The 25,646-nt window shown below is 45.0% G+C and overlaps 1 protein-coding gene across 2 annotated transcripts in view; it reads left to right on the top strand.

Annotated features, from left to right (window-relative positions):
* Positions 1-25,646, top strand: part of LOC105672143 (uncharacterized) — a 354,839-nt gene that overhangs the window by 168,598 nt on the left and 160,595 nt on the right. For both annotated transcript variants that reach the window (XM_067353333.1, XM_067353334.1), the window contains one exon: positions 22,570-22,607. The gene's annotated coding sequence lies outside the window, so the exon portion shown is untranslated. The remainder of the gene's footprint in view (positions 1-22,569; positions 22,608-25,646) is intronic.

Here is a 25,646-nt window from a genome sequence, read left to right on the forward strand (position 1 = left end):
CCACGAGCAAATGACATTGCATACCCAAGTGAACCTTACTGCCACCCCTCGCATCACCGCTGGTCCGCATAATAATTCTCCGCATTGTCAAAGCCGAATGCGCGCCGTTATTAACGTTTATACCGAGTAAGATAATGCTCTCTCGCCACCGCGAGAGTAACGATCGCCATTGCGCGAAATCGCCCGGTTTAGGCGAGACCGTCGGTTACAATTCCGGTTATTGGACGTAATTCGTGATTGGCACCGGCCGTTTCTCCCGGCTTAGTGCTAATAAATTCGACGTGCTGCCCCTCAAGCGAGCGAGTGCAACCGCCCCTTGGCCGGAGAGGGCGGAGAACGCAGGAGAACTTTGAGATATAAAGCGGTTTTGCTCCAGCAGTTTTATGAATATGCTTTCTCGGCGCGCGGCACCCTTTGCCGGAGCAGAAATCGCGGGGCACGTCGACGAAAAGGGGGTTGAAAGCCGGGCGAGCTGTTATAGGTGGACGATAATTTATCGACCACCCTTGTGAAACAAGGGAAACCTTTCCACGCCGTTTCGAAGTTTCCTGGAGTTCTTAGCGCTTAAACGCACTTCGGAGAATCTGAGTATGAGTTTGTCGATCGAGCGACGCGATAGTTGTCGATGGATTCGAGAACGTTGCATTTATTCATTGATGATGAATTTTTATTATCCAAGAGGTAAAAAAAGAGAAAGGGAAAGAGAACGTATCGTTTTGCGTAATAAAAAACACTGAAATAATTACAAAGCTTATAAAAATAGAACAAATTTAGCTAACTTTCATAACAAATAAATTTTTTGAGTGAAAAACTCTCCAATTACAGATATCTTTCGATATTGACATTCATGTTCCGCAGAAAGGTACGTCTGGTCAGTCTTGAATCTTATTTGGCTGCCTGGAAATTGACTTTCTCGATGAAGATACGAGCTAAGCAAGAGCTAAGAAAATTCAGTTACGATCGAAATTTAGTTTGGGCGTACTGCTCGCAGCGAGTGGCGAGTTTCTGATGAAAAACTGAGTTTCCCAATAGACGCAAAGAGCAAGGAAGCAGAAGCTTTCCAGTGCGCGTCTGACGAGCTTATCGCTGGCTTAATCTGATTTTAAGGAGCGCATTGTTTGCCCCGGTAAATAATTTACGGCACGCTCGTGTGCATAATAGAGTTTCCGCGGGTCTTGGGCAAGTCTCGGTGAAATGGTCTCGGTTGATCGACGAGAAAAGCGAGCCTACTCCCGCGTAAGACGCGCAACTTCAAAGACGGAAGTCGATGTCGGGGCTGAGCGAATATTTCCCCGGCGAAATTCTGCCACCCTTCGTTGCTCGTGATAGCCTGACAAACTCGTGTTTTATCGCATTATTTATTGCTGCGAGACACGAGCTCTCGTCCGTGCTATAGCGACCGCCACCGATACACACACACAACTGCGATGTTCTTTGGACCGTCGACGATCGTGCACACGCTAGCACACGTACACTCGCCCGCGCGGCCGTTATTGATGGATTCCACCCTTATGAAATATCTGGAAGCTCGGTACGAATTTATTGCGAGCAGTTCGACCGGCTTTATCTCGTATTGTTCATGATAAACCCGCAGTGATATCCACGAGATATTCCGGAGGCTCCTAAAAAGCCCCCGATGAGCCGTTATACGACTCTTTTTTTTCCGCATCTCTATCCTCGTCGACGTGTATAAATACGTGCGCGCTCGCGCAACGTACGCTGAGCACGAGCATTAATTCGCGAGGGGATGATAGATCGCGAAAAAAAGGCGTTCTCGAGGGAAATGTTTCTCGTGTGTTTGAGTACATTTTACGTCAATTAGGAGTCGCTTTAATAATAGTTTTATTTATTCGAAACTTTAATGTAAACGAATAATTTAGAAAAAGTGTATTTATTTAACAATATTATTAATTAATACTTCAGTATGCAATAGTACGTTATTATTTACGTAGCCATTATTATATTATATTTGATACGTTATTATTTTCCATGCGCGAAACAACACAGTTATTTTCGACGCACGCGCGATATTAAATGTCACGATTTATGAAATATTTATGAAAACACAGACCATTTCGTCTAGCGACGAGACGTGGTCGTTCATGAGCGATTAAGAGCCGTGAAATTTTTACCTCTTTGAGATAAATTCGTTTGATGCAGGAATAACTTTAAAACTTTTTTGCCGAGTGAGTGACGATATAATTATTCCTTCCGCAGCGGGGAACAAGCGCGCACAACGAGGGCGAAGGAGCGCGAATGCGGGAGCACGCGGGCGAGATATTTATTAAAGAAAATTTTCATAATCGCATCGCTATACCGACGCATTGTTTTTTTCCGGGGTTTCAGGCGTCGTTAAAAGAATTTGCACGCACTCGTCAGCCGCTCGTTCATCCGTGAAGAGATGATGCGAAGAGCCGAGAATAAGAGAGATCCTTTCTGTCTTTCTCTCTCTCTCCCTCTTTCTGTCTCTTTTGTTCTTCGAGTCTGCTTCTTTTAACCACCGCAAAAAAATAGCGTTTCGTGACTAAGCGTCGTATACATCGTACGTGTCGAATTCTTCCGTGATTATAGATGCCGATCACGTCGATCGCCGTCGTTTCTTCTGGAAGGGAGGAATTTGGGGCAGGTTGCGGTTCGACGATGCACGCGATCCCGCGAAATCGAGGGTTACACTCGCCTTTCAGTCGCGCGTTGCCGTGCCGACCGTTTCTCCCGCCGTGCGACGAGTACAATATCAAAACGGGCAAAAACGGCCGGCGAGCGCGCGGACCGTTTCTCGCTGTTACGTGCGAGAAAGAACGGCCATTATGTACCCCGGCGCGTCTTATCCGAAGAAATTGACCGCGGTATTATCCGGCGTATACCGCGGACATGCGAATTCAGGGAAGGAGTGACGCAAAGTAACGAGCGGCGATATTTTTACGTTCAATTCAATTTCGCAACGCCGCGACACCGCGCGTCGCGACACGCGATCAAGTGTCGCCATAGGCATAAAATCTTCTTGCGGTGCCATCTCTTCGCTCTTGCTCTCGCGGCCGCTGGCATTAATAGCGCTATGCATAGGTGCATAACACGCTGCTTGCTTGATGCTTATTTTATGTATTTATTCTTTCCACCGGGAATAACACGGACTATTACTGAGGTTTCAAGCGCTGTCAAACAGATCGGAATACAGCCGGACCGTGCGCTACGATCGGAAACAGAGAGAAATAATTCTCAGCGAATGCAAATTTGATTACTAGAAATGAGAAATAACGCGCTCTGCGTATTTAATTGTCACACGCAAAGATAGAAATCAGTAGCGCGTGGAGTGCACAGTATCAAAATTCGAGTTTGCTGAAATTCTGCCAATCTCAAAGTCTGTTTATGGAACGACATTCCGAATTAAGCGATGCTCGGGAAATCTATTTATTCGGGCGATGCCAGCGAACCGGTTGTTGCGACTTCCTGCTTAATAGAGATCCTCGGCCAAGACCAATCTCCTTCACCCATCTCCACCCAACATTTCCCTCCTCCGACCCACCCATCGACCACCGTTCAATTACGCAGTCATTAACTCGCGATTGTCTCTTTCGGCGTAACCTCGTTACGCCAACTTGAATCCCGGGCGCGGCAATATTCCGCGCGCAGATCTCAACACAGATAGGCTTTTAGCGTATTAGCAGGCACAATGTGACAATGGAACGTAGTCTGCGCGCTACGGGAATAGCAAATGCCGCCACTCTATCCGTTTCCCATACAATGGCCGCCCCGTCCTGTCCGTGTCTGGTGCAAACTGCAAATAGCCAGGCGAAACACGTATTTCATAAACGCCCGCAACATCGTCACTGCGCGCCAAAGCTCTCTCTCTTGTCTTCGTGCTTCTGTTTCGTGAGCAAGCACGTCCAAGTTAGGAGGATTTTCATTTTTCTGCGATTTAAAAAATCTCACGTTTTCTCCCATGCGATAGGATCCTACGTGATAAAGGATCTAAAGTATCGAGGAAAAAATTTTGAAATTTTAGAAGAAATATAAAATGTGTTAATAATCAGCACATTGTAGAAAACTTGTTTTATTAATTTTTTTAAATTTTATTTACTTTAATATAATACTTTAATATAATATACTCTTATATTATGTATTTTATAAAACATTTTCTCTCGCTCATTTCGAGAATATTTTCACATTGGTATTTTATTTGCAAAAATAGAAATATAATTTAATTATGTTAATAATTGCTTTTTTAATATTTTTATCGCACGAATTGAAAGAGATCTGATATTGCAGCTTTCGCTTTTAATTCTGGAATATTGCGCATTCGCAGATACAGCGTGTGTGTGAGTAAAATGTATTTGAGGAGAAATTTTTCGCTGTAGAACTCAATTTAGTTCAATTAACGTATTTAATTCTCCTTTGACTGCAGCAAATTCTCATTCTCGCAGCGCAATATCTAAATTACGCGGAAGTGAAATTTCTCTGGAAAAATATTTTGAATTAACTTTGACTTTGTATCGTATGACTCTTTATTAACTTCATAATAATACCTTATCAGCACATTTATGAAATCTTTCGTAGCGAATTTTTACGGACGAGATAATAGTGTAAGTGAAAAAACTCAGCATGTATCGCTTGTCCCACTTGAAGAGATTTATCTTTCTAATATGAACGATCCTCCCGCTTTTGAGATTTAATGACTCCCCGTACGTGTTTCTGTGTACGACTGATTGTATCGACGGCTTCGTGACTTGGCTCTAAAGCCGCTCGCTTCTGTTCGCGCAAACAGGCACCGCCGTCAGCGATATTACGTCAAATGCTCGTATAACCAGCAACTGCAATTTATTCTTGAACGTGTAGCTAGATTTCACATTATATTATTCGATTTCAAAATCACGAAGCACGAAGTACACATTTCATTTTATATATTTCCTTATATAACTCAACATTATACATTTCCCTTTACTATTTTTTCCGCAACTTTAATATTTGTGCGATGCTTACATAATTATTAGCGATATTAAAGAAATTGTATACGGAAAACAAATTGTTCGGCGTAGAATCGTTGGCGCGTCTACGTTAGAATGCGTCGTGTTAAAGTGCCCTTCGGAAATACGCACTCCAAGTTGAAACGGTCACATAAACTCAACTCCGGCGGACAACAACCAGTAGGATCCTTCCGGTTACCCCGCCAATCAGTCAGATTATGCCGAATCCGGAGAACGCGGTACGTACGTTATCAGCCGGTACGTAGGGCACGGTCGATGAATATAGACCGTACAATGTACGCGCACACGCGAGCGGTTTGGTTTGCGCGACCACGTCGGGCTTCGGTGAATGGACGCGGTCTGGTCAGAATGCCGGGGATTCGGACGGGCTTGCCGGTACACGCGTCGTAAAGTGACGATCAGATCAGGATGCAGGAAATTGGCCGGATTCGCGAGCAATGGGCCATGCTGATACTGGAGCCGGTACGTGTTTGCCGCGGATATCAACCCGAAGTGTTGCGGTACGTACAATGTGATCGACACACACGTACGTGCGTTACACGTGTCCGGCGTGGACGCGCGAGTCGGAACGCACGGACAAATTTTGACGCGATCGTGCGGATCGGCGACACGACCGCGGCAGTACGATTTTAATAAAGATAGCGTGTCGAGGATTCGACGACGTCGCGACGCTATCGCGTTGATGAGCGCGGCCGTCCGCTGTTCAATTCAGTTTATCGTCGATGGGACGAGGGTATAATTTTCCGACTAAGAATTATAGCCGCTCGATTGTAATCACGATCATTCAGTAAGAATTCCTCAAACCTCTCATTTTTTTTTTTTTTTTTTATTACCCTTGTGATAGTTATCAGAAATTACGGCAAAGCATAACGCGACAATGATATCGATAATTTGCAACTTTCAAGTTTAGTTAAAATTAAATAGAATTTTTAACCTATAGTTCTTTGAGTTCTTACGTCACCAAACCTTTTCGATTTTACATTTCTATATAATTGTAGCTTCAGTAGTGAATTCGTAACACTTATTACACGCGACCAGTCAGTATATTTGTCCGTCATCTATCGAATGCACTAGTCAGTATCGATCAGGTGTGTCGCGGCATGACGGAAACCTCATCATCCCCGATGACGCGACGAGACCATGATTCGACATAGTTCTTCGGCACGCTCCAATGTCGTGCCATTAAGCGTAGATAAGCCAGTGGCTAGAGCTACGGCCAATATTGAATGGTCGGTGTACGCAGTTTGCCCGGAGGGGTTCGCAGCACGGCAGTACGGCGGGGTTGTGCATTAGTGGCACCATTGTGCCGGCCACCCCTCAAATCCATATTACTCGTGTAGTAGTCAGTCAGTGTCCATCCGTTCACTCTCTCTCGCCCCCTCTCTTCCTCGGCCTGTCTCTCTCTTTCTCTCTGTCCGTTCATTTCGATGTGCGAGTACTCGACTGTGTATAGAGATTGCGCGAGAGTTCGCCCCGTGCTGCCGGCCGACGCGCTCTATATGCAAACCACCGCGTAATGAGTCCGTCAACCCCGTAACGTCGTTTGCTGCTATCCTTGCACTTAGGCGACGGCGCTCGGGCCATTTTCCGACGAATCCTCCGGGCCTGGCCCCGTCTCGAATGCAAATTCGCGTAGTCGCGCGCCGCTACGCGATCGCGCGAATGCAAATTCGTGCGCGCACCGCGCCGCGATTACCAGGAACACCCTCGTTATATTAGAACGCCTAGGCCTGCTTCACTTGCGCGACCAAAGATGTGAGAATAACGGCAATTTCAAGTCGACGCGTGCGAAGCACGTCGCGCGGCGTTATCCGCTGGTTTAGTATGCTGCAAGCGATTTCTCTTACGAATGGAATATTTATGAAGTAATAAATAGAGTACAATTTATTTAATTCGAAATTTAATAATTTCGTACAAGCGTAACCACAGTCATTAATTGTTTTTTTTTTTTTTTTTTTTTTTTTTTTAAATATATATATATATATAAACTTTAGAGAGCGTTGCCAAATTTTTCTCTTAAAGTGAATTTCGACTTCTTAAAAAATATCGAGAAAATTAATTTACACTGTAGTCTACGATCTCGCGGTTTTGCGCACTTTCGCACGCCTCGGGCGACATCCAAGACGACAATTTCCTGGCCGCAAACACCTTCGTCGGTGTGTCTGGGCGTCTCGATTAATGTCGGTTATTAGCCGGCTGTCATCCGGTCGACGTAAGGATCGCGTGTCGCGGCCCGCTTCAACAATGGCTCGTCAACGTGCGAAACGAGATGACACGGCCGGGCGCGTGTGATAATTATTCTCGCGCCGCGGCGTCGGAAGAGAGAGATAGAGTGCGAGCGCTCGTATAAACGCGCCGTGCTGCGCATATAGAGACGCGCGAGAGACGCGACGGTGAATATTACGGCCACGAGAGCAGGTTCGCCGGCATCAGTCGACGTCGTCGGCATAATGTTTGGCATAGCTTGTCGCAATATGTTACACACTATCCAGCGAGCACAGCGCGCGTCCGTCCCACCCAATCGGGTTACAAGTATCTCCCTGAGCCGTGTACCTCATACAGGCCGCATACAATCACTGTAACCAGGGAATGTCGCGCGCCGCACCCGTCGTCCCTAACTATCAAGTTCGTAATCACGCCGCGCTAAATAACGCACCGGCATCGGCCAGCTGATTAAACGGGAGCTCTTTATCGCGGCGGCGATAGTGAGTTCCGTTCTGATAAACGAGGAAAAACTCGCACCACGCTGCTCATCCGCGACACGATGTTATTAAATTAAGGAATCGGGGACTGATTCTCACAATTTTAGATCAATCGATGCTGTTCGGAAAAATTAATCAAGCAGTTGTCTGACGTAATAAATGTGAGCAGAATTTAATTATAAAATATTAATAGCCACATATTTTCAAAGCAAAAATAGAAATTTAAATGAAAACATTTATCGTTGGTTCTGCTTCGTGAAAAATTCCAGCATTGCAAATTACCATGCTCGACAAGCGCGAGATAAAAGATCCATCTTGGATGACACGTCTCGTATAACACGTGTCACACATTAATAATTTCTGTTTAACGGGTGGCGCAAAGTTGCGAAGTACTGTGCGAAATTGGCATTCTCGATGTGACGAGAGAGTGCGTCGTATTGCGCGCGAATAGCTATACACGAATACGCTCTCGTATATCACCACGCTGGCTGGTTAGCCAGCATCAGTCGCCGTCACCGGCATAATGTTTAGCATAGCTTGTCGCAATATGTTACATACCATCCAACGGCGTTCTCATCCCACCATCGGCTCGGGTTAGTGTTGGTGTTTCGACGGGCTCGTCTCTATAGGCCGTACGCGCGATGGGATGGGCGACTGATTTCGCCTCGCAGGTCCGGGGGGTGATAGCCGCCTGTCAGCGTATGCTAATCACGGTAATAGAGCGAGCGTTGTACTACCGAGGCTTTGCCGAACCGCGCTAATATTTTGAAATAACATCGACCGCGTCGTTTTCGTGGAGGGACTACCGGCTGTTTCGGACGCGGGCATGCAATTCGGAGAGACTCGTCATTTCCCGTCGACTGGTCCCATGATTATGTGAACAAATGAATCGCGCAGAGTGATTCAGGATATGATTGGAACATTCCTTTTGCTAGCTGATGCTTTTGAGAATTATGCAAATAGTATATCCGCATTATTCTTGCATATTATTTTCAAACATTTTTTTCTACAACTCAGAAAAAGACGAAAGAATAATTTTGTTGAAAAACTGGCGTAAAACAATTCGTAACATCGAAGAGATGCGAGGAAACAATTATGATAATTTATATAATTGAAAATTGGATGATTTAGAGTAACGGCGAGGCATGAAACAAGGGAGCGAATTCGAGTACTTTAAAAACGGTGTCCCTAATCTCTTTGCGTCCGTGTTATTGGTTTGACTGCCAACTAGGGTGAGGGTGCGCATTAGCGGGACGCTTCGTACGATATAGGTCCCAGGGTGGCAGTAGCGTTGCTAGTCAGTGCGCGGATATTATAAATTCAAAGTCAAATGTAGCGTATTGTAATTTCTCTGGGATATCACTTAATGCAATCTGCGCAGTCTTGCCGTGAAAAAATTGCCTCGTGCTTTCCGGCACGAATTTAAACATCCTGCGAATCCCCGGCTTCATCTTTCAATTGAAATTGTTGTTGCCATGGAATTAAGATAAATTTCATTGATAAGCGAGTCGGTCTGATTTGTGCGAAAAATCTATAAATTCAAGCAGAGAAGAATTTGCAGTGAGAATTTTATTGTCATTAAAGAAAAAGTTTCGATTTAAGTTGTTGAAGGAAATACTACGAAGGGAACTATTGGCGCATAAATTTCTGTTCTTTCATCAAGCGAGAAATCGTGAAAAATCATATTTTCATAATTATGTAAAATACAGCATTTAAAAACATAATGATAAAGTAATTATGCATGGAAACGGGTATGCAAGAGAATCTTATTTTTGTACGAGAGAAGCTTACGGTGCATCCACGTGAAATTAAAGCTACTATCTACTCACCATGACAAGAGAAGATGGCACCGCGGCCGTTAGGAACCGGGAATACAGGATTATGTCTTGCTCCTCATCTTCGTCTCACAAAAAAGAAAAAAATAAATACCCTCGAGCGCGAGCAGAAAAATAAGCCCTTAAAGAGACTGATGAATTTTAAATCAGCCGCGCATTGAAATCGAGAAAACGTCTCCATTGCGAGAGGACTTTCAAGCTCACCCCGTGTCGTTCTCCGCCGCCTCTCCCATCGCGCCATCCCACTTTCAGTTTTCATCTCTTAATAATACAGAGGCACTAATACCCTGATCACATATTCTCAGGGATGAAAGGTAAATCTTATGCCCTGGGCGGGTTATAAGGAGCACATTAATTCCATTAGAAAAGGCGTGCGTCCCTCCTCCCTCGATTTTGAAGGGACAGGTTTCACGGATCCGTCGCGTACTCTTGACAGCGAGACAGGATCGTTCCCATGCATTCTTTGTGTGCCGTGTCGGTGCACGAGTATTATATAGAGAATACAAGTGAACTCACGCGATAAATTCTGTGAATATTTAATATCTGTCAAAAACATGACGATTTTTTATTAAGAATAAAAGTGGAAGGAAAATAAATCTCGCATGTTAAATTTCATGTTATTTTCATGCTTATTTTTCATGCGATGTATATTTTATCAGTGCGTACATAAACGCACTCGCGTCATAATTTCTTCGGAATTTACGCAACATTGCGGTCCCGTGTACAGGCGATAAAACCTGCCACAGAATTCTTGATGTACAAACACCCTGGAAGGATGCGCGACATTCTCGCACTCGTAAAGACCGACGAATGTCTTGAGAGCATTGAATGCCGGCTACCGCATATCTCGCTCTCTTGAAGCAGATCACGCGAGGGATTTTATATGAAAGGTCCTCCCTAATCCCCTCTCGTCGCGGCGGGGTTTCCCGCGACGCGGTCCGCAATATCATCCGGTCTCTCCCGGCAGCCAGTGCGCGTCGTAAAAGTTATTATCACACACGACAAACGACGCGATTTCAGCAGCACGTGTCGAGACGAGACGAGGCGCATTGCGAGCGCGCTGTCCGCCGCTACCATTTGTCATGTCGACCGAAATTTTCCGCGTCGAAAGGGACGCGCCGAGTCTTCCTTCGGCAGGGCGGCGTGGCTCTCTTAAAAGTTCGCAATAAGTCACAATCGGAAAGGGAGAAAGGAGCGAGAAGAAACGAAAAGGGATCAAGTGCGGCGGCGGGCGAGAGCTAGGCAGAGCGAGGAACAGAGAAAGAATCGTCCTCGGTCGATCGGCCGTTCGAGGGCCGACAATCCGACACGCCACCCCCTGGGAAATCGCTTTAAACCTTTTAAATTCGAAACTCTTCACCCCCCGAAAAAAAAGTGGCGAGTCCTTTCGAGAAGCATCGAGAGGCGGTAGGTATATATATATATGCAGCATGCCGGTCTGGTCCTGCGCGCCACATAAATACATCGCGCACGGAAGAGGGAAATCTGTTTAAAATATGTTCTCTCTCTTGCCATTTCGCCATGGTCGTTTGCCACGGCGAATAGCTAAATGCTTTTTGCGAGAGGCCATTTAAATCTTTACCTTTCGTCCGCGCCCTCGCCGCCCCGCCGTCCGTCGCGATCTCCATGTCGGCTTTCCCCTCCTCTCCGTTCCGTCGCAGCCCCTTGCTCCCGGAAAGACGAAGGAAGATCTAACGCGGGGAAATAGGAGCTCGCTTCTCCGCGCCGTTCAGCTCTGTTTGTTATCAATTCTCCTTATCCAATTCTGGGCGGAACGTTCGGCGGCGTACGCATACGTACGATATGTTTGAAGTATCTGCAAAGATCCGCGCATACGAGCTAAAAGCAAACGTACTTTAAAACGATGCCGAAACCTCTTCTTCCTCGCTCTCCTCTTTCCATCCGCTCGACGAGTCTCCTCTGACTCTTTGCTCTTGCGTTTTATCGAGATTGGCCGCGGCTGACTGCCGTCGGCGAGGTCCCGCAGGAAATGGGGCTCCGCGAATGCAGCCAGACGGCGGAGCGGTGGATCTACGAGCAGAAATTCACGAGGCTGAGGCGCATACACACGCCAATACTCGACACTCGCGCGCCGCTCGTTTCCGGTCCGAAAGTTTTCGCCTGCTTACGTATGCATGCGAGCACCGCCTTTACGTGTTGAGAAATGCCGACCGAGCCATTCGTATTCGCGAATTCGGAATGACAAGACCCGCGGGAACCAAGTCGCTCGCCATCTCTCGTGCCTGTTGTTCTCGCGCGATATTACGAACGAACTAAATGAACTCACGATTCGCTTTTATTTGAATCGAAATCCTGACGATTCTTGTGTGCTCGATTTTCTCGCTTTTTCAATTCTTGACGATATCTTGAGCAAAGCTAAAGCAAAATAAGATTTTTATGGTGAATGTGCGTGTTTATTTTCATAAAGTTTGATATATATAAATTTTATTTTATCAATGTACTGAAATACATGTACGTGACATTACATGATATTATCAAATGTAAATGCCGGTTATCTTTGCGGTTTCATTTAATTAGCGAACGAAGTAAAGGTCAAACCGATAAAATGTAAAATTGCTCTCAATTAATTTATTATGCATCCCTTGTAGCTCGTCGTACGCGTCGGATTTCATTGCATACTAAGTATCGGCTTGTGTCCTTCGACGCGGCAGCGGTCTTCTTATTATAACTCGAAGGTAGGAGCGATTATATTCGCACCTGCGTCGAGATCCTCGCGATCGAGATTGTGGCGTAGAAGACTCGCCACTCGAAAGGAGGCTAAGCGCCACAGTCCGTGAATTCGTTTTGCCGTATGATTAATGAAAAAAAAAAGTCGTCGGAGCGCTTTACGAAGGCTGTTGTAACGACGTGACCTTAATACCGACTACATTTTATCTATCGCGACTTATCTGACGAAATCAGTTGCGACATTCCCAATGTTTTTCTCTGTGACGTTCCATCATGACAATTAATTATTTATAATTACACACTGCACATGTCGCTTTTAAAAATTGATGTTTCGCACTTAGACCTTTTTTGCTTTTGCTGCAAACAGTATAGTTTGCTTAAATATGCAATATATGTTTATCTAAATTTTTTATCTAAAGCACATATTATTTATCTCACTTTTAATGGTATATATTTTTTTACAAAAATTGTTTTTCCACAAGAATAATATTTATCAATCAGGTGCGACATTTCGATTAAGAACATACTTAAATAAACATATTTAAAGAAAACTAATAAAATAATTAAAAATAAAATGCGTAACAAACGTCACTTGACATGAATAATTTGTTAGCTCGGTAATAGAACTGAAGGATCCGCTGCCGTGACGAAATCTCTCCTTTGATCTCCCTCTTCAGACGCTTCCTCCGATCGAACGAGCTTTGCGGCAGCCGCCTTGTCTACGGCCATTGTAAGTAAATCGGTCACTTCACCGCTCATAAATGACGAAGAGGAGCAGGACGCGGTACACATCGGCGGCGGCGTAGGTCGGCGGGAGATAAAGGACGAGAGAGAAAGGAGGACAGATGATCCCGAAACACCACCACGAAGGGCTGGACCGTTTTGGCCTCCCCCGAAACCCCGATGTCCGGTCAGCACCCTTGACTCGAACGTTGCCCTCCCCGTGTACAGGACTTTTATGGCGCATAAATATCAAGAGCTCTCCATGATATCCCTACTGTATTATCAGGAGACGCTTACGGCCGGCGGGGGAGACGCGGCGACCAGAACTGTTATTCGGCGCAATTCCGTATCTCCTGTCCCACACCTACGCGAGCGCGCGCGGCTGCCGGAACAACCCCGTGATGTTGGACTTCCGCCAATTCAGCCGCTCTCGGGGAGGAAACAAGTATTCCGCTCGCGCTGTACGAACTGCACACGGCTCGCGCCCAAATTCAATCTACCGTCCCAGGTTTATCCTTTCCTGGGAAAACGAAAGACGAAGGCTATCGCGAGCCGGCTACTGGAACGCTCGCTCTCGCCGTTCCGGTAGTCGGCGAGTCGGACGGGGCTGTAATTTCTTCAGGCAGAATTGCATTTACGGCGGGCTACCCCTCGTAGACAAGGATTGCGAGAGTCGTGGAAATTCTCTGATTTCCTCGAAGTGAATCAACGGCGTCGGAGTGCTCGGTGCTCGATGAGCAACGTACTGTGAGATCGAAACTGCCGGATAACGTGGAATAACGCTCACAAAAGTTTTGGTGCGCGCCTGCACTTTTAGTGATAAGCTTCTACAAATTTCAGACTGTTTCAACTATAGACGAAAGCAATTTCACAGAAAATGCTCTGTTGAATTGACTTTCCGATATCGATTAATTTTTTAATCGAACTTACGTGATCACTCGTCGATCGCGGAGAGAATCAATTGTTGCATTCTTATCGCAGCCGATAAACAGTTTTCCAAAGCATTGATCAGACTTTTCTCGCAATTGAAACGCGCGATGCTCGGAACACTTTAACGAATCCTCATTCGTAATCTCCTTAACTTCCCGTATCGCGTGCTTCTTAAATCTCGTCCGCTCTAAGACTTCTCGAATAGAAAGTCTCGGAGCAGTCGAAGGATCTCGCTCGGCGTAAACGAGACTGATAATTTCTTTAACCTCCTCGCTCAGCCCCTCGATCGGTAATCCACGACTCCCATCGCGTATATATATATATATATATATATCGGGTATAAGAAATTCACTGAGTCGAGAGGGAGATCGCATATTGTCAGGCCATCAGCGTCCCTCGCTCCGTCGCTGGGGTCTCCTCGTCCTTTCAGCCGACTACGGACATATACTCTCTTCGTCTCGAAACACGCTGGTGGGGTGAGCAAGAGGTATATCGCCCCTATCTGTATCCGTGTATGGTTCCAATAAAACGGGAACCACTCACAGCTTTTGTGTCAGATACAGTGGCGGTGCTTGCCGAGAGAGGCGAGGGAGAGGGGCGCTAGTGGTTGTTATCGGCCATCAGGTTTTATATCCGTGCCGGAGGGGCGACGGGTGGCGTGGGGCGGTAGCGAGGGGACGGTCAAACGATACTGGATACCGCGTGTTTCACAAAGATTCTATGAAGATTGCCCGGGATTTTATTACGGGAGAAATGTCGGTTAATAAAAATGAATACACGAAGAGAGCGAGCGTGCGAGCGAGGGTGCGAGAAAGAGAGAGAGAGAGAGAGATGAGGGAAGAGAGCAGCCTTTCTTCTTATCCGCCTTTCGCGCCCATCGCACGTTCTTCTTTCCGAATCCTTCGACGTCGGCTCTCGACGGTGGCAGGCGATTCAAAAGTGAGATTTCGCGTCGGATGCGTAAACTCCCGTCGTTTAGATCACTCGGGCTGGAAAAAGCGGCGGCTCCGGCCGCGCGGCCAGACGCGTTTATCTTTTCCCTTCGCCTCCGTGACTCAGCAACGAACGACGCCGAGATCTTTCGCGAGATTTGACGTGTGAAATGGATATCGATCCACGCGTTAATGGGCGTATCGTACACTCGCATCGGAAAATTATTATAACGAATCGTTTCTCACGAATATTTACGACGCGGTGTCGTCGGAATTGTTCTCGCAGCGCGCCGCGCTCTGTGACACGGATATCGCAGCTTAAAATAAAATACGCATCGGCGGTGAGGTCATCGATGCAATGAGCTCAAGCAACTTCCGCGAGTGCGATTAATGCGGGACGAGGTTACTCTTGCCAATCGAGCATCGATCGCGTTCGCGGCGTGCAACAGTTTCGCTGCCAGACCATCGGTTTGCAAATTCGCTCAGTGCAACGCTCTCTCGACGGATTCCCCCCCTCGTAATACAACAAGCGCGATTGACGCGTCGCAGCTGCAACCCGTGAGTAATCCGATGCGTCGCCAACGAAGTTTCAAGTGCTAATTCATGCGCACTCCGGGAAAGACGATATATCGAACCATCGAATCAATAGGGACCTGTCTGAACGTCTTCGGGCAGAAAATCCAATGAAACGCGTCTCAACACGCGTGGCGCCTCGCGAGGTAGACGGAGATAAAGGCGTCCAGATCGCATGCAAAAGGGCGCGCGCGCGCGCGCGCGCGAAGAGTCGAGTCGCCGCTTTTTCCGCTAGACCATTACGTAATAGCAGATTTTCCAGCGATCTTGGCGGTACCTTGCGTAAAAAGATCAGAGTGAGAATAAGGAAGCAGGCGACATACGAAGAATGAATAAAACAAGAACCTGCATTACATAAGCACTCTTTCTGTTACAAGCTAGAAATTTTCCTCGCATTTTTACGGCAGCAACGCTTTGTGCGGAATTCGTTTACTTTTAAGTCGTTAGCGATATGAACAGATTTAATTCTCGAAAAAGAGAAAATAAAACAATTACCATTGATAATGACAAATGTCATTGAAACGCGCGATTTTAATTTAGGCTCAATTATGTTACCGTTTTATGCGCAATCACGGCCGAAAACATCGTTCAATCAGTTCTTCTAGTGTTAACACAGACGTCTGTATCGATTATTCAGTCGGCGAGCGAATCGCCGTTTCACGAGGTACTGCTATTCACCATTGGCCGCTGATCCATGGAGCATAATAAACTACTTCGTTTTGCATTCATCTCTCCCCCGCCCCGCTCTTTGCCGTCGTCTTGCTTACGTTGTGTGCGGCGTAAACGAGATTCGTCTTCGTTCGTCGGAAGCGTTCGTCGACGACGACAATGTCGACGGCGAGGTCTCATCCAATTTTTCAGCAGCGCGCGTTGCACGGGAACGAGTCGGTTAATCCGCCGGAATCTCGCTGACGTAGCTGCTTGCCGGAGCTGCCGACGGATTCACCGAATTCCAGCCGCGATAGCTCACTGTCGATGTCGAGCAGCCTGGAAGCATTTGTCGATGGAAACGACAGAGGATAAAAAAAAAAGAGAAGGAAGGGCGATACGGGGAAGCAGGGCGGGCGGGAGGGGAGGACAAGTCCTTTCTTGTTTGCTCGATCCCACCCGCGACGAGGGGTCAGAGGCGAATTGACTGCCGTGTCATTTGTAACAATAAAGGTGGGAGTCCCGATGTCTGGACCTCTAACTCTCGTCTCGTGATACGCGGGGTGGACTTGATGACCTCTTCGTACGAGATATAGCAGACACTGTCGTATACGCAATGAAGTTGAGCGATGGAAATCCGAGTGCTTTCGCTTCCGCGCCGAATCACTTTATTAAACAAAGAATAAATCCACGGTCCTCTCCCGCGTTGTGCACGGCAATACCGTGCAGATTAAATCGATTCTATTATTTTGTCAGCGGTACTATCTTCTCGCATAAACGGATTTTTAAATTTCACCCATCTCGTTCCGTCCGCGCAACTTTAACGAAGTGGAAGTCGTCGCTCGCGGGCGAATTGTGCGTCAAGCAACGAAACGAGGTTTATGCTGTTATTTTCTCCAAGCGTTCTTCTTCATTGTCGCGACTATGCGCGTTATAAATCTCCGCGCAGGTTCAATCACACGACGTTCCTCTGACCGTAAGTACGTTAGTTTTTGATAAAGCGACTCCCATCTGTCCGGTTCCTCTCGTGCGCTCGCGCACGCTTTCAAAGGATCGAGCGTGTCGCGATCTCGGAGGCCCGAGTCGATTGTTACGGTGCGGACTGACGTATGGTCGGCATAAGTCAGTCGACAAAGACCGCCCAAAATTATATATCTACGAACGGGAAAGAATAGAGAGCGGTCGAAGCGAGGTGAGCGGGAAACCCGTGACGATTCCTCAAGAAATTCGTCACGGAGCGGTCTGAAGTTTTGGAAATATTTTGCTTTGCTATCGGAGGTCGAGTCGCATGTCTTAATATTTTCTCCCGACCGAAACGCTTTTCATAGTTTAAGCAAGACATATGACGTCGCTCTTGTTTGCCGCGTTTGTTCCTCGCCCGTCTCGCTGTCTAGCCCGTTCTACTTTCTGTTACGCTCCGATTTCAGTTAGCGACTTTATTATTCGCCTCCATTGCGAAACTACGCCCTCATAAATGCTTTGTTCTGTGTAGGCGAGACCGTGCTTGATTTGCGTCTCGAATCACATAGATCAAAGGTGCCGATTTTATTGATGCATTTATCTACGTTTTCCTCGGTTTGTATAGAAATTTGCCTCTTGACTGCCGTAAATTTCTATTTATAAAAGCGCAAAAATATATTTTAATTGTCAATTAAGATTCTACGATATTGCGAATGAGATTGCCACAAGGTCTCGCAACATTTTTCTTTTCACGACAGGAATTTTCAAAGATCCGACAGATCGCCGGCAAAATCCTTCCTGCGATTTCCCTCGCGTGGCATGTTCCGCCGATGCAAGTTTTTCATTCCGCTCCATAGAAATCTATCCCTACTCGCGTCTCGGCAATTACGAGCAACGTGCCTCTCGCGTTTTCTTTCTTCTCGGTACGCTCGGCTCTGCGCGACCGCAAATATTCGTACGATAGTCGCACGTCGTACAAAGAGAGATGCGTGCTAGAGTCGGTGGAGTGTAGCGTGGCGATTAACGAACAAATGGCAGGCGGTCGCCGGTAATTGTAATAATTGTAGACGGCGTAGCGCGGCTCCTTCTTCCTACGCCGCCTCCCTTCGTCTTCTTCTGCCCTCCGAGGCAAGACAGGAGCGCGCCATGTGCGCGGCGAAGCCATTGTATGCGTTCGCCTAAGACGCGTACAGGTACATGTACACCGCGTACGCGCAACTCGCCATTGTTTTCCGTCATTATCGGTGGGAGGGAAGCGAGACGGTGGTTTAGATTCTCGACCTGTCATTAAGCGACTTTTTCGCGGTTTCCTTAACAGGATCCTCGATTTCCGCTCGTTCCGCCGAGGAAAACGGCGGAAAGCCGGAGCGCCGCGGCGTCCTAGCGTGAGAAAATATACGGAATTTCGCGATTAACCGGCCACCCGAATACATTGTCGCGTGCAGACGTGCTTTTCCTTTCCCACGCGTCCGCCGCGCAGGAAGCGCGATGAGCAGTACGAGTAACGAATGTATTGGCACCTGTTCTCCATTGCGTCAAGCATCGAAGAGCACGAATTCCTCCAGCACCCGGAGGCTCTTGACAGCTCAAGGTATCGGTGAATGCGTGTATCGCCGAGCAAATTGCAACTTAAGAGAGGAGTAATTACTCGCTATACTTGCTCGCTACAATGTAACAAGCATCTGAGAACTTAAGAAAACGGTGATTAACATCGACGGAAACTATTGTGCCATTTTTATTTTAGATCTCAGATGTCCGGCGGAGATGCAAACCATATGCGATTTTTTTGGGCGGTATTCCGATCATATCCACGTGTTGTGTGCTTAAAAATCGAATCTTTTAAACGTACATACATATCACATCAATATAGTCTTAAGAATAGAGCACTGTGTGCTCTACACATTGTATTAGATTACATTTCTCGGTTCGTCACTCTTCAAATATATAATTCCTGCTGGAAGCGCGAGATACGACTGTCGGATAATCGAACTCCGCGTAAAATTCCCTCAAGTCCGAGAGACAAATAATCCCGGTCCTCTCAAGAAACGCGGATACGAGATAAGTCATTTGCTGGTAAAGAAAACCACGTGCAAGAGAGAAAGAGAAAGAGAGAGAGAGAGTGAAAGAGAAAAAATCAGTATCCATTCCCGATGGAGAATTCGTGCAACCGTTGTCGCGATGCATAATAGCTAGTTAGGTCTCATTGTATCGGTAACGCGTGTACACAGCGCACGCATATGCATGACAATGGCGGTCTTAGAGCGTCGCCATGCTTTTTAGTGACGCTTTTTACGGTTGCATTCCGCGAGGGCCAAGGTGCGCGCTAATGCGCCGTAATTCTTTTAAACGGCCGTCAGAATTAAATTTCGTGGTTGATCCCTTTCGTCAGGCAGCATCCGTCACCAATCGTGGCGTCACCGCGAGATCCGCGCCGTGAGACACAGCCGACGGTATTAAGAATGTTCCTCGTTGATTGTAAAGCATCGCATCGCTCGATCAATCTCGTTCAAACGTCGGGACACGATGGAGAAATGCATTGGAACGAACGCGATCTATTTCGGTTAAGAGAAAGTGTTGCTAAGCTACGCACTAGAATCAATTTTCTTCGTGATATTAGTACAAAAAATGTTTCAATTTTATTAGACTTTTTTGGTTCATTTTAAAACATTGTTTATAAAAAAAAATTGATGTCGATAAAATGCTAGATCCGTAACATTTTGCTTTGAAAAGTATTAGTTTGTAATATTTAAGACACAGATTTTTAAAAAATATTTTTTGTATTGTTATTTTTTATTTTTTCATCTATATAGTAAAGTTTAATTGTGAGCGGGTTGCTTTAAGATGCATCGATTTTTTTCATAAACAGTGTACATATTTCATATGCATATCGCTCAACTATGACACAATTCAAAATGCCATTTTTGATGTAGAAAGAACAATTCTTGTTTGTACTGTTTACTGTTAGAGCGATACTATAACACTTTTGTTCCAACTACAATATGTTATTTCAAAATGATGTTTTTACCAAAATTATAATGATTTAAAACATTAAAACTTGTTTTCTGGAAAATCATGATTTTTTAGTTATGTCACTGTTGCAGCAGATGAGCGATATATTATTATCATCGTGTAATACATTTTGTAACTTCTATTTACTTTTACATTGCAAATGCGGGATGCGAGTTCAAAATTTAGGATGCGTCTCTGTTGGAAGTCCGGCCATTATTATATCTTTGCGCATGCAGTAGTCTCTCGAGCGTTCCCAGAACAGCTAAGATATTTGTCATGCCTCCGTTTACCTATTTATTACTTTGTAGCTAATATAAACTCACGAAAAAAGCGTGAGAACGAATAGCGGGAGGGCGATTTTGAAGTCGGCAACTTTTTGACATTTAAGACCGTGACGCCGACTGTCCCTTCACACATTATTATTACCACGAAAAAGACCTCACAGTTATTTGACGACAACCAATCCAAAGTATTTTGTCTACAATGCTCTGTCATAGGTCTTAACACTTTTACGGCCGCTCTACTATTCCCATAATAGCGCGAACGAGCCTTAAGCCATTACAAACCGAAATACACGTAGTTGCACAAAGTTGTCCGTTTCGGCGAACATTGATCTTTGAACTATTGCGAAAGGTGACCGTGAACGTTTATTCACGTGGATTATCGGACTCTCGATGGGTGTTCGACTGAACAATCAGAATCCCCATTAGTAATATCGAAGAGAGAGTTTACCTGCATGACAGACCACCCAGAATCGATTGTATTTCAATACCGCGAGTGAAACCTGGACTGTTCTTCTCAAATAAAAAGTTGTGTGACTAATTTGCTTTTTTCCCTATCCTTTAGAAAAGTGCCGACGTCAACGACAACATTTTCGGCTTATTTTTCTTCAGAGCAAACATAACACCTATCATAAAATAAACTGCGGATAATCCTAGAAAAATGTGCACATTCACGTATATATACTCAGTCGTTATTTTAAATTCAATGAAAACATGCAGATTTTATTAAGATGCTATCTATGACGCTAACTTATGTTTGAATCATCATGTATGGCACGCATATTCTCACGATCGCGTTATAAGTGACTCGATCGGAATACAATAACGAGGTGCTCCGTCGCATCGCAGTTTTTGCCCCGCTCTCGACTGATGCAAAATTCAAACGGATCGGCGTGACGCACTTTTTGAATGACCCTCGCGCGCGAATCTAGGCTCAAAAATCCGAGTCGTCACGGACCCGCGAGCGGCCGAGATATATCGCGTCTGCGATCGCGTCGCCGATACACCTGCGCGAGAGATCTCCATACGTCGGCGCGTCGGTGCACCTCGACGCGGAAGACCGGCAAGGTCAGCGCGGAGTGGAACGTTCCCGCGGCTGCAGTCAGGTGTGAATGTTCGCGGTATCGCATGCCGGGGGCCCACGCATCGCGGAAAATCGCGCGACTCACCCACGTCACTATGTAATTTCCTCGTAATCCTCCTCCGCAGGAAGGAAGTAATACCGTGGGAAATGACGAAGTGACGTGGGACGACGCGATCGATGCGATCGACCGAATAATCATCAAGCGATGTGTCTCAGTGGGACGACATCCCACGACTGTCGCGGCGGGATCAAGCCGTCTGTTCCATCTTTTCATTCATCAATTCTGCCTCCGGTCTCGCGGCTAAAAACCAGATTTCGCCTTATAGGTTCGACGACGGACGCCGCGCCGTTTCGCCCCGCCGCGTCTACGCCGTGGTTTCCCGCGTTTTCTGCGGTGATCAATGACTCGAGATTGCAGCCGCGCTTGCTGGCGTCGCGTCGTCGCGAACGCGCTCCCAGTCTGCTGCAATATGCGTGAGTGTGCGAGAACGAGCGACCGGTCGGCCGGGACGGACCGGGTGCACGTACTCGCTCACGCATACGGGCGCAGCGCGCGTGCCGTTGTGACATACGCGATTACCTTGGACTTATATCTATATGAACGCTGATGCGTATAATGAGGCGTAGGACTGCAGTCATTGTCGACATCGATAGGCAGTTAATGGCGCGAATAACTCGCGGTTTCGATGTCGCTTGAATAATCTTGAGCCGCGATAAGCGGTCGGGGTGCGCGTTAAAATTCAACAGTGCTATTTATTTAGCGCTACGGAGATGTCATTTGAATAAAACTAGTCAATAGATAATACAGCTGGATGTTTTTACAGCTTCGACACACAATGCTGTCGTAAAGATAATGATATTGTCACCCATGTAGAATTGCACGGGAATGATGAGCAACTTTAGTTAATGCATGATATCAAAATTGGAAATATTTTAAAGAAATATATTATTTTATATATACTATTTTTATATATCATTATTATGTAATCGCGTTACGACACAACATGCATATAATTATTTGAACTTGGCCGGAGACGCGTCTCCTGATAATTTATATTTATTAAATATTTATTACGAGAGAGATATTTATTGAAACATTTATTGAATTTTTATTCAAATTCTTATATCACTAGTTAAATTATTTATACAGAAATTAACATAAGAATGATATAATTTATACAAAAATGCATGTAATAATTAAAATTTATTTTTATTTTTTCAGATTGAAGGCGTACATACTTAGCTCCGATTCAACGATTGGTGAGTGATTTTATTTACTATACTTATTATTACACTGATATAATGCTTTCTTATTCTCTAATATTGATTTTTTATATAATTGTTAACACTGTGTTTTGACAATTACATTTATGTAATTTACATTTTTACAAATAATAAAATATAAAATTACTTTCTCTACTTATTTTAACAGCGAAAAATTTCAAATTTTATACAAGTTATATATATTGAATTTATCATTCTTAAATCGTAAAATTTTGGAAATATAAATTATATAAACTTATATATAAAACAGAAAGTTTCATGGAGACAAATAAAAATTAAATTTTTAATTTATACAATTTGAAATATATGTTCATGAATATGTTTTTTACTTAATTTTATTAATAAATTGAATAGTTCAATGTTCTTGCAATGGAGCGAATTGTCAAAGCACGGTTTCAAATGCGCAACTCATTGATGCGACGAAAAAACCGCGATTATTGATACAATTGCTTATGCAGCAATTGATATAATTGACTTGTTTTTATGGGGCACGTTTCATTGAGTGATTCTTTTCTTGCGCCGGGCATCATAAAATTCAAAGGCCTTTAGATATGATATACTTCGCAAAAAGAGCTCTTACAGAGTGACTAAAAAAATTGGTACATTATTATCTTTTCTTACTGTCATTTCGTTATAACCTTTATAATTAATATCAAACAATTTCTAGCTGTTGCTCAATTTATAATTTATAATATAAGAATTAGCAGATTTTAAATTATGTATTCCTCCACTAATGAACAACACATACTTGATTTATAAAATAGCTGTATCATTACGTTCGCTAAATTGCTGTGTGATGTCGGTCGAGTTGAAATCTCTATTAAACAATTATGAACCAGCAAGCACGATGATGCACAATAATTATGCTCGACGTATATGCAATTATTATTTGTTCATTATCTAAATATGTACATAATTGTGACAACACACGTATACATAATTAAATATTATTATTAAAAAGAATAGTAAATTTAACTTCTTTTTTTTTTGCCATATTAAAAGTAACGTAAATATCTTTTACAAATTGAAATCACAAGATAAAAGTTAAACGTGAGAAATCTTTGTAAAATCTTCTCAATCCGTTATTCTTCTAACAGATAATGAGTACAAAAAGTTAATTAGGCCACGCATGTACATATTTATTCTTCGAATTTTTTATCTTATCTTTGCGAATATGAGAACCAAAGCATGGACGATGCAAGTAATGACGCGTGAAGCTCAGTGCAACACGTATGAGCGCATAATGCGGAGGAGAGAGGTTATTATCGGTGCGATAAGCGCGTAATTAGATATACGGACGCGAGTGCGCGGCGGCGAATTAATCTCGCTTATTAATACCACCGCGTCTATTAAATCGAGGCAAAGAAAAGCGTCGCGTTGTTGCGTATCGGTACAAGCTAATAATACACCATCAACCTGTCTCGCGTTGCAAGGAAAAAAGAATCGTGACAACTCGACATTTCATTGCACGCGCGTTGGGAAAAGCGATCGTAACCGGTGGATATCTTACCGCCGATAAGATCCATGCATTACTGAAACGCAATTCTGCAAAGAGATGCAGTTTATACCTAGGTCAGTGGATAATATATGACGCAATTAATACCGAGTTGGAAGTAATCTCTCGCTCGGTACCGTAATCGGGACGCTTTAAATCAAGTCAGGCCGCTTCGATTCCGTCGTTTCCGCGATAAAAGGTAAAGTCGCATGAATCCCTACGATTATCAAATATAAGAGATTACGCTTGCGTGTGAATTATCGTATTCAGATGCTGGTCGAGCATCACGAGGAAAAATTTATTTTGTCGGGTCACTTCGGTATTACACGACGGATATTTTTCTTACAAGCCGGTCGGATCGCGTTTACCTGCGACGCGTGCGCGTAGGTCAGTGCAAGAAGCATGTAACGCAACTAATGTGCGAGGCGTAGGTATGACGAGTGCGTCAAGTATGGAAAAACAGCTTTCTCTCTCGACAGGTTCAGGTGGCGTACGTAGGAATTAAGCAGATAAACACACGCGGCGTAATACGTAGTAATATCGAGTGTGCGCGCGCACTCGCGTCTGCGGCTGGCAATGCGAGATATTCGTTATGCGAGATAAAACACCGCGAATGTACCGTAGCATTCACGAATACTACGTGCAATAAGTTAGCCTCGTTTGCGGTGTTAATTCACACTTTCGTTTTCCAACTTACACGCTTCCACGGAAATACGCGGACCCGATTGCTAATTACGGCGTGCGCGTCACACTAATCAGCACGCACGATGAAAAGAAAAACAATTGAACCGCATGTGCATTCCGCCGATTACGACCGCAGTTTCCCGTTAATTGATGCGCGAGGTGAGATGCGTGTTTTCAATTATCGTCGGTGGTGTAATGAGTCGGGAAGGGCAGAAAAAAAAGGGAAAAAAAGGTCATTTTGCCGCTGCCAAAGTCATTAACGTTGGCACGTTAGCATAATAAATCACGCGTCCCCTTATAATATCATTAAATTATATAACGCGCGATGATATTCAACATCGACGTATTTCTGCGTGGGAGTAATTACGAGAATCGCTATTTATAAAACCGATACAGCGACTTGACTCATTAGAGCTCGTGCGATATTCTCCGCGAGAAATTCTCGCAAAACTTTCCCGATTCTTCAATCGCCCTGAATCATAATATTTTGACACGAAGTATCGCCTTTATATTTTTTTTATCATTTTTCTAAAATCCAAAAATGTAGCAATTTACACGAATTGCTATCCGCGCGCGGCGAATAAATTCGCGTCGAAACTAAAAGTGCCAGTTCTCTTTGATGGGTTAAGAATGTGCATCACGCAGGCAGGAGAGTCACCGATATCGATCGCGGGCATTAACGGAAGGAAGCGGAAATTCGACAGTGTGCCTCCTGGAGGACCATAACGAGCCGTTATTCGGCTATACTCTTTCGGGCCGTAATGCGAGTACACGAGACGGGAGGAGCCGGGGCTTGACTTTAGTAAGAGTTTACGAGGGCAGGCAACACGGGGTTA

The sequence above is a fragment of the Linepithema humile genome, chromosome 4 (genome assembly GCF_040581485.1).
Source record: "Linepithema humile isolate Giens D197 chromosome 4, Lhum_UNIL_v1.0, whole genome shotgun sequence".
Classification (NCBI taxonomy): domain Eukaryota; kingdom Metazoa; phylum Arthropoda; class Insecta; order Hymenoptera; family Formicidae; genus Linepithema; species Linepithema humile.